Source organism: Octopus bimaculoides, chromosome 16, assembly GCF_001194135.2.
Source record: "Octopus bimaculoides isolate UCB-OBI-ISO-001 chromosome 16, ASM119413v2, whole genome shotgun sequence".
NCBI lineage: Eukaryota > Metazoa > Mollusca > Cephalopoda > Octopoda > Octopodidae > Octopus > Octopus bimaculoides.
Window position 1 is genome coordinate 20,765,932 of NC_068996.1, and position 9,974 is coordinate 20,775,905.

Consider the following 9,974-nt stretch of genomic DNA (forward strand, 5'->3'; position numbering starts at 1 on the left):
TATAATTATGTAAGCTACAGTATGTACAGATGGAGAACTAATTAGTTGAGTAAGCAGTGCTTGTATTTATTTATAACGAGACATGCTGGTGTCAATGTTTGCTTTCTTGCTTTTTTTTTAACTCTGAAAAGTCATCAAATAAAGGTTTGTGTTTGTTATGTTTGTTAAACGCATAATTAAAAATACATTAAATTATTCTTCTTGTTATAGGTGTTGAGGTGGTGTTAGTTACACTCACTACATACATTGTGATACTTAATTTCTGGTTATAAAGTCATGGTATTTCTTTGATTCAGTTATGGCATCAATTTTAAAGATAGCTGCCACAGAGTAACTTTACACTCTGTGTTTTTCAATGTCAGTACATTAAGTGATATATCTTAGACTCTGGCACTCCCAAATCAAATACCTTAATCTTCATCATCTCATTCTCTGTTTGTTGTCTTTGAGAAATCATGTTATTAATTTAGCCACAAATTCCTCTTTTCTTCTCTTGTTTCCTTCTGGAAATATTATAAAATTCCTGTTTTGTAGTGAAGATATAAAACTTCTATAAGGTAGAGATGATGAGATAAAACCCATAAAGAATATTCAGTTCTAACAATTGAAGGATTATAACATTGGCTCACTTTAATATTATTCAGATTTTGTACAACTAGAAAACACACATATACATCACATACATGCATGCACAAATAATTACATGTGCACACACATGCATGCACACACGCATGCACATACATACACACACATGTACACACACACACTCTCTCTCATATTATTTACATATAAGACTACTTGGAATTAACTAATTCAGTAATATGAATTTTACAATAAGTGTAACCAGATTTACATAATACACTGTATAGCATATGAATTTATACCAAAATATTTCTTTAATCCTAATGTGACCATTTGTGGGTAAATCAGAATGTCACAATCGAAGGACCTTGGACAATCTTATCAATTCATCAAAGATTTATGATTCTTTGCTGTCATTTTTAGCATTGATTATGCAGTACTGAATTTCTGCATGCTGCCTAAGAAGACATCCTCACTGTTGTGACATTTTTGTGATTGCTTTTATGAATTTGTTATATTTTTAATGTCTCTAAACTTGCATGTCCATATCCAAGTCCTCACTCAAGAACATTGCACCAAAATAGAACAATTTAGGAACAACTATCTTGTACAAGACTGCACAGCAAAACCATCATTCTGTAAGCTACATCTAACCATATTTATACATGGAAGGGGCCAACACCTACAGGAGCTGCTTCAATACCTGATGAGAATGAACTTCCACATTTAGAGACAGAATACAGCAACACCATCAAGTCACAACAACTTACCTAAAAAATGAAAGAGCATTTTTCTTCAAAAACCTAAATACCAATGGAATACATTATACATGAAATCAAATGTTATCATTTTTCCTGTTCAGAGCATTACCATGTTCAAGATAGCATGAACAGAAAAGTTAATTAGTTACAAGTGAGTATTGTAGTTCGCTTGAAGCATTGTGTATTGTTTGTAAAGAATAAAAAATTTAGAATGGTATAACAATGCACTATAGGACAAAAAATGGACTATATACCTGTTGTAATTTGGTTATCTATAGTCCGATGATATTTCGGAATTACAATTCCTTCTTCAGATCTTCTTTGCTGGAGTCTCTGCTATAGCAAATAAGATCTGAAGAAGGAATTGTAATTCCGAAATATCATCGGACTATAGATAACCAAGTTACAACAGGTATATAGTCCATTTTTTGTCCTATAGTGCATTGTTATACCATTCAAAACTTTTTATTAATTAGTTACATCCACTGTCCAAGTCAACTGATGTGATAATTATTAAATATTTGGTACACATGGTAGACATACTTTCTGTAGAATTAGGGTTACTCACCTTCAATATGAAAGGCCAGAATAAAACAGGTGTCAATATTGAAAGTTAAACTTTAATTAGTCCATATAATAATTAAATTAATAAATAATCAATAAAGGTAATATATTAACATTATCATTTTCAGAATGGAGATATAGCAAAATAAATGATTTTATTCCTGAAATTATTCTTATAGCATACTGTCATTACATATGTTTATATTGAGAGAGCAAATATCATGTGTTTAAATGGTAGTTTAATGCAAGTGTTTACATTTTACATTATTGTCTTTTATATCCTTCCATATTAATTAGTTTTTCACTTCGGGATTCTACAACCTATACTGGCAAAGTTCAAATGTCACTTTCAAATTTTGAGGTTGTGAACTTTTACAATGCAATTATAATACATTTGACTAAACATTTCTCTTTCTATATATCATAGTACTAAAGAGAGAAAATAATGCATATTATACACAAAAGGTTTCATAGCCCATAATTATTAGTGTACATTATACAGAAGTATGATACATACAAATAAATATGGTATTTGATTCATATTTTTCTGTTACTATAATTTACAGAATGTATGGTGTATGGTAATGAAACACGGATAGTAAATGTCAAGGACTGTATGGTGTATTTATAAATGAATATAAAAGACCAATACCAAATAGCTAACAAGCACCAACCCACAGATGAAAACAAATCAAGAGCATGTCCATTAAGTAGTAATGTCAAAGACAGTGGAACTACTAGAGGAATGCATTGCACAGAACATTCAAAGCTAGGTATATGCAGCATATACTTTTTCCAAATGTATAGAAATATGGAATGTCTGTTTTGGAACCTAAAAGAGAAATTATATTAGTGCAGATGTAGTTATCTGGTTAAGATTTGATCTCAACACTTCAAAGTATTAAAGTACTCAGTTGTTATCTAGTATCTATGGTTAGGTATGTTAGCTGTCTTTAATTATGGTATCTGTTTAACACTAGATAAACTCATAAGTGCAGGAAAGAAATTAGCTTAATGGGTGCAAACACAGGTTCAAATTTTTTTATAAAGAGAGAGTGGCTTATCACGTGCAGGAATGGCTATGTGGTAAGTAGCTTGCTTGGTAACCATATGGTTCTGGGTTCAGTTCCACTGTGTGGCACCTTGACAAAGTGTCTTCTGCTATAGCCTTGGGCTGACCAAAGCCTTGTGAGTGGATTTGGTTGACAGAAACTTAAAGAAGCCTGTTGTGTATGTATGTATGTATATATATATTTATATATATGTGTGTGTGTATGTTTGTGTGTCTGCGTTTATCCCCACCCCATCGCCTGACAACCAATGCTGGTGTGTTTATGTCCCCATAACTTAGTTCAACAAAAGAGACTGATTAGAATTAGTACTAGGCTTACAAAGAATATGTCCTAGGTGCTCTAGCATGGCCACAGTCAAATAACTAAAACAAATAAAAGAGTAAGGTCAATTTTTTTCAAACTTAACATATAAACAAATACAGGTATAATAATAATCCTTTCTACTATAGGCACAAGGCCTGGATTTTTGTGGGGAGGGGGACAATCGATCACATCAACCCCAGTACTCAACTGGTACTTCATTCATCAGTCCCGAATAAAAATAGTAATAATAATAATAATAATAATAATAATCCTTTTCACTAAAGGCACAAAACCTGAAATTTTTTGTTGAGTACCAGTATTTCACTGGTATTCAAATTATCAATCCCAAAAGGATGAAAGGCAAAGTCGACTTCAGCAGAATTTGAACTCAGATTATTATTATTATTATCACTATCATCATCATCATCATCATCATCATCATTATTATTATTATTATTATGGAAATGTTTCTATACTTGTTTGTTTTGGTGATAAAGTTTTTCAGGAGTATGTTCAAAACATTTTCACTGTCCCCACAAATATTTAGAGGGTGCACCTGCACCCACTGTTACTGAACCTTTGGACAAGCTGATTCCTCATCTGTTAATTGCCATGGTCTTGCTCACATAAAAAGATATGATTCATCACCAAAGAAAGAAAAGAAACATGAGAACCTTTGTTTCATGCCATTCCCAATGAAGAAGAACCTTTGAAAAGGCAGAAATCCTTTTGTTCTCTGCTTTGAAGGATACGATCTTCCTTTATTCATTACTGTTTCGGGATTCCAAAGCATTTATAATAAATTTTTTCATATTGAATATTTTAGTATCCTGTAACAAGTTATAACCATGGTTGCTTTTTAGGTCAAGGAGATTAACTGAGAAATAACTACTGAATGAAATTTTATCTGAAAATAAAAATAAAATAAAATAAAAGCCGTATGGAAGGTCAAATAGAAGCTAAATTAATGTTGTGGAATTATTTAGATGATAATTTTGAACCTTTGAAATTAAGAGGAAAGAATTTTGACATTTTTCTGAAACATAAACAAAAGAAATTTCTTATATATTTAATTAATCAAAGGAAGAGAAACAGAGCTCATAACTTAGGCTTTCCTAGAATTCCTGTTTCAATTTTAATTTCTGCAGATCGAGATGAGTTGAGAAAATATAAACATAGTTCTAAAGATATGTAACATAGGTACTGGCGTGGCTGTGTTGCAAGAAGCTTGCTTCCAAACCACATGGTCCTGGGTTCAGTCCCACTGTATGACACCTTCAGCAAGTGTTTTCTACTATAACTTCAGACTGACCAAAACCTAGTGAATGGATTTGGTAGATAGAAACTGAAAGAAGCCTGTCATATATATATATATATCTATGTGCATGTGTCTTTGTGTCTGTGTTTGTTCCCAACCACTGCTTGACAACTGGCGTTGGTGTGTTTACATCCCCTTACATTATTTTATAGGCCATGGAAGGATAAAAGACAAAATTAGCATGAATGGGATTTGAACTTAGAATATAATGGGCTGTTTCTGAATACTGTATGAATTTTATCAGATGTTTTGCCAATCCACTGCTTTAGATGATGACAAATCCACAAACATATTACCTACACTGTTAGAGAAATCAAATTCTTTATTTCCACTCAACAAAGTTTGTTTTATTGGAAAATATGTGACTTCTTTCTCAATGGCTTTAGATTTCCTTCTTTCTTGTCATCATCATGTTAATAGGACCCACATGGAATGAGAGTCCTTTCCTGTTGCTTTAAATGTTTGTATGATAAAATATTATGCACGTAGGATAGTGTTCTGTGTGTGTGTGCCATTTGACTGGCAGCCATGCCAGTGGCACGTAAAAAGTACTGTACAAGCTTTGAGCCTTATGGAGGCAGTGACAGGTGCCCAAGACCTTTGGCAATATACTATGCTTGTGTAGCAGACCTGTCAAGCCAAGTGAAATCATAGTTGTGTTTGATGCCAATGTCAGGTCATTGGCACCCATGCCGGCGGCATGTAAAAAAACACTCACCACACTCTTGGAGTGGTTGGCATTAGGAAGGGCATCCAGTTGTAGAAACCTTGCCAAATCAGATCGGAACCTGGTGCAGCTCCCTGGCTCACCAGTTTTCAGTCAAACAGTCCAACCCATGCCAGCATGGAAAGCAGACATTAAGTGATGATGATGATTATATATATATATATATATATATATATATATATATATATATATATGTGTGTGTGTGTATGTAACCACTAAATTTATTATTTTATATTTTTAATTATATTAATAATAATTAAATAATACAATTTCATTGCCTCCTGGGAGAATCATTCTCTTTAATGCCTTATTAATCTAACACACTCACTGGTCTGATTTCCACTCATTTACTTATTATTTTTTACTGAGTGGAAATCAGACCGGTGAGTGTATTAAATTAATAAGGCACTAAAAGAGAACGACTCTCACCAGACACAATAAAATATGCTTCAATACATGAATTCAGATAAAGAATCTTGCAAACCACATGCAAAAACAAAATAAATATTGCAAAATTATTTTATTAAGTCTGCATAATAATGAGTGCACTGCTACAGAAGTAAACCATTGTACTTAAAGTACATTAAAGTAAACCATTGTACTTTGCATATCACCACCATCTTGCTTTTTCTCAGTCTGGGATATCCATGTATAAAGAAATGCTGATCACTTGAAGTGGAAGGGTGAGACCCAGGAAAATATGGGCTGAAGTACAGAGAACAAATCTCAAGACATTGAGTTTGAGAGAGGAGATAACGAAAGACCAAGATATATGGCAATATAAAGTTTTTAAGAAGACCCATCCACCTCAGCAAAACTGAGTTCTGGAAACGCCATATATTAAGTACTCTACACCCACACATGCATTACAGTCATTCACACTACCCCACCTCATCTCAATAAACCAAACTGCTTCTCATCATGCACCACACTTGTCCCCCTACTCCTGTAACCCAATGCTGCTTTGTCTTCTGTCTCCTGTCCTCTTCCTGCAAACTGTATTATTTCTATCCTGCTGATCCCCTACCGCCCCATGTTCGCCACTCTTTACATTCCCCTTCTCCTTCCCTCTCCCCCACTCTCATCAACTCCCTACTCTCTTTCTCACTCACCCTGTCCAATACTCTATAACATTACACTTAGATTCACTTCCTTGTACTTTGGTGGGGGGGGGTATACCCTGGTACATCACCACCACCTTTTTCTTTCTCATACTGGAGTTGCTTTGTAACTCCTCCACAGTAAGACACCTGTTTCTATCCTAGTTTAACCTCTCATCACCTAACACAAAACCATCTTCCTCATTACCACTCCCTCTCTCAGTTGAGGTGTCTTTGTCTCACAAGTTATTTGGTAACCTTACCAGTGCTGGTGTCACATAAAAAGAAAAGCACCCAGTACACTCTGTAAAGTGGTTAGTGTTAGGGCATCCATGCCAAAGCTGACAGTAGAGCTTAGCATTGTCTTCTGGTTTGCCAGCTTCTATCAAACCATTCAACTCATGCCAGCATTAAATGATGATGATGATGATGGTGGTGGTTGCGGTGGCAGTGGTTGCTGCAATGGCCATGGATAACATATCTGCCATAACAGCAGCAGCAACAGCAATAACATCCCACAGACAAAATCTGAAAACACACAAAAAAAGATCAGAATGAAATGAAAGAATGAAGGAGCCCTCATGCAAAGGAGAATAATTTGGTGTCAGATGTACAATACTGAAGACCATCACATGTACTTCATCATCATCATCTACTACATCAACACTATCTTTCTCTTATTCAAATTTTTCTTCCTCGAGTCCTAAGACTCTTAAAGATAGTTGCCTAGCTTCAATGGCATATGAGTGAATGAGATCACAACATTCTTGAATTGGACACCAATCTATTGCAGAGTTCAAACCCAGAGATTTTGATGGGAAGAGCCAAGGCAATTACATTGACTCCTGTATTTGACTAGTATTTGGAGGAATTTCAACCATGTTTCGTGGTCTGCTACCACAACAGCTCCTTTATAGGATCCAGTTAGCTCAAGACATCATCAGGAGGAACCACGTCCGGTTTCGGCCCCTACTCCTCTACCGTTTTGACGTGGCGCCCCCCCCTTTCGGAGGTGTCTTCAGCTCTGGCGTTGGGTGCATGTCTTCTTTCACTGTTTGTGACTGTTCTAATTCAACTGTGGAATGTCCCTCGCTATGGTTATTTTCCAGGAGGTTCTGGCCACACGTCTTACGGTTCATCAACCCGCGTTGTTGAATTACTTTCTTCTGACATACCTTCCCTTGGTGGATTTTATCAACCACAAAGTCAACTCCAGCAGGAGTAGAACTCAGATAGTAAAGAGCTGGAAAAAAATGCTGCTAAATATTTTATCCAATGTGTTAATGATTCTGCCAGCTCACTTCACTGCCTTTCTCATTCAATATACTCAAAACCAAAATCGCATGCAACAATGGCAACCTCATTCACTGCAACAAACACTGTGTTGGGATGTACACTATCAACAAGAAGCTTAAAGAAAGTGACTGTCCTGCTCTAACTCCACTTCAGCCACCCTTACATGTGGAGTGTCTATGTGGTCATTCGACTTGCTAGAAATAGCAGCTAAATCTACTTTGAATCAAACACTACTGTCTATGTAATCACGGGGATGTGAGTTCGAGTCCACAGCTAGCCTCTTACACTTTTCTCTGCAAAATAGGGATAGTTTATCCTGTTCAGGCTATATTATTAGCATTATTCTGCGATTGAGAATTTAAAATCACTTCTTTAACTTTCTAAAAGAAATCTCAACGCTTCTAAAATCAAACATTGTTTGTTTATTTACGTTTATCGTAATTTGAATTTAAAATATATTATACATTATATAATGAATTCTGCTGCACAAACACTACAAAAACATGTTGGTTATGCTTGGAATGTCTTTGATCAGAGTTGACCTGAAGCTAAACAATGACAACTATAAACAAGTGTCAGGTTGAGCAATGTAGAAAATACATGTGCAGACTGCCATACTGTAAGTTGTATGAATAAACTGTTCCATGCCAGAAATACACAGTTTGGTCCTCAGTCAAGTAGTGGAATCCTAAATCTGGATTGCTTAATGTGTGAGTTATACACTGACAATTTACCTGACATATATCCACTTAAATAGAGATGACTGGGTCTAAACAACAGCAACAACAACAACAACAACAATAACCTAACAAATGATATTTTATGGCTTCTTTACAGTTTAAGAATTTACGATCTGGCAGCACTGCCAGAAAATGTTCCAGTTGAAGGTAAACTAAACAATTATGGTAAAGTGTATAAACAGATATGTTTTTAACATATGAAGAACACTAAACTTTGCTCTTGATACTCACCCTTGTACACAGTTCCATACACAATAGAATAAGGACAATCTTTCAGTCCACAGAAGAGTGGTAAATTTTTTATAATGCCTGGGTGAGAGTAGCTATCATGACATAGGTGATTTGGGTACCTAACTAATTTCTCATAGAGAAGGTATTTAGAGATGGTCAGACTTATTTTTAGCAAACCCAGTAAATTGTGATGTAATTATGATATAATAAATATACACTGTAGTTACTTATCACATAATAATTATACACCATGGTGTATATAATAAATTAACACTGCAATATACACTTTATACTATTATTAGTGTACATTATAAATATATACTATAAATATACACTATGGTTATTTATTGTTATTATGAATGGTTCTAAAGATAGAAAAAGACCGAAATACATACATACATATACATACATGCATATATGTATACATACATACATTCAAGGAAGTGCTGTAAAGTTTCTGGCTTTTGGTGAAAGTAAATAGAGGAAGATCAGTTAATTATGATTTTATGTACTGTATTCCCCTCTCAGATTCACACACTTATAGCAGAAGCTCTTCAGTTTTTCTAAGCCCTATAAAAGAATTCAAAAAGTTGGAGTTCATGATACCCTTAAATCCAGAAAATGTTCAGCACTCCTTGTTTGTGTATGCTACTTTGGAATCCTTTGCTTACCAGGTTCATCCACTTCGCGGGAAGAGCGCATTCTGCCTCATCTTCGAAACACCAAGTTTAGAATAGAGGCAGCTGATGAAGGAAAAGTTCCATAAGTGGCTTGTCGGTTTTCCTATGCTTTCATTCTGTTGTCCATAAAAAAAGTCCGTTTTTTGTGCTTTCTTTATATTCCTGTTCCTTTTTTGTCACGTTTTTTGACGTCCTGTACCCGGATATGCATCTATATATACATGTAGATGTAGGTATGTACATATATGTATATATACATGCATATGCTCATATATCATTTGTATTATTTTATATATATATATATATATATATATATATATATATATTATTTTTACTTGTTTCAGTCATTCTACTATGACCATGATGGCACATTGTATTATAAGGTGTAACTGAACAAATTTACCCCAGTATTTATTTTTTAAGCTTAGTACTGGATTTATTCTGTTAATTTCTTTTGCTGAACCACAAAGTTTTGGATACACAAACAAACCAACACTAGTTGCCAAGTGGTGGTTGGGAACAAACACACATATAGATATACATATACATACATGTGTGTGTGTGTGTATGCACATATATATATATATATATATATATAT

General features: G+C 34.5%; 1 long non-coding RNA gene across 1 annotated transcript in view; it reads left to right on the plus strand.

Annotated features, from left to right (window-relative positions):
* The first annotated feature begins 2,451 nt into the window (after positions 1-2,451).
* The window catches only part of LOC128249598 (uncharacterized), a 48,561-nt gene continuing 41,038 nt past the window's right edge, over positions 2,452-9,974 (plus strand). The window contains exon 1 of the long non-coding RNA XR_008265702.1: positions 2,452-2,680. This is a non-coding gene — a long non-coding RNA (uncharacterized LOC128249598). The remainder of the gene's footprint in view (positions 2,681-9,974) is intronic.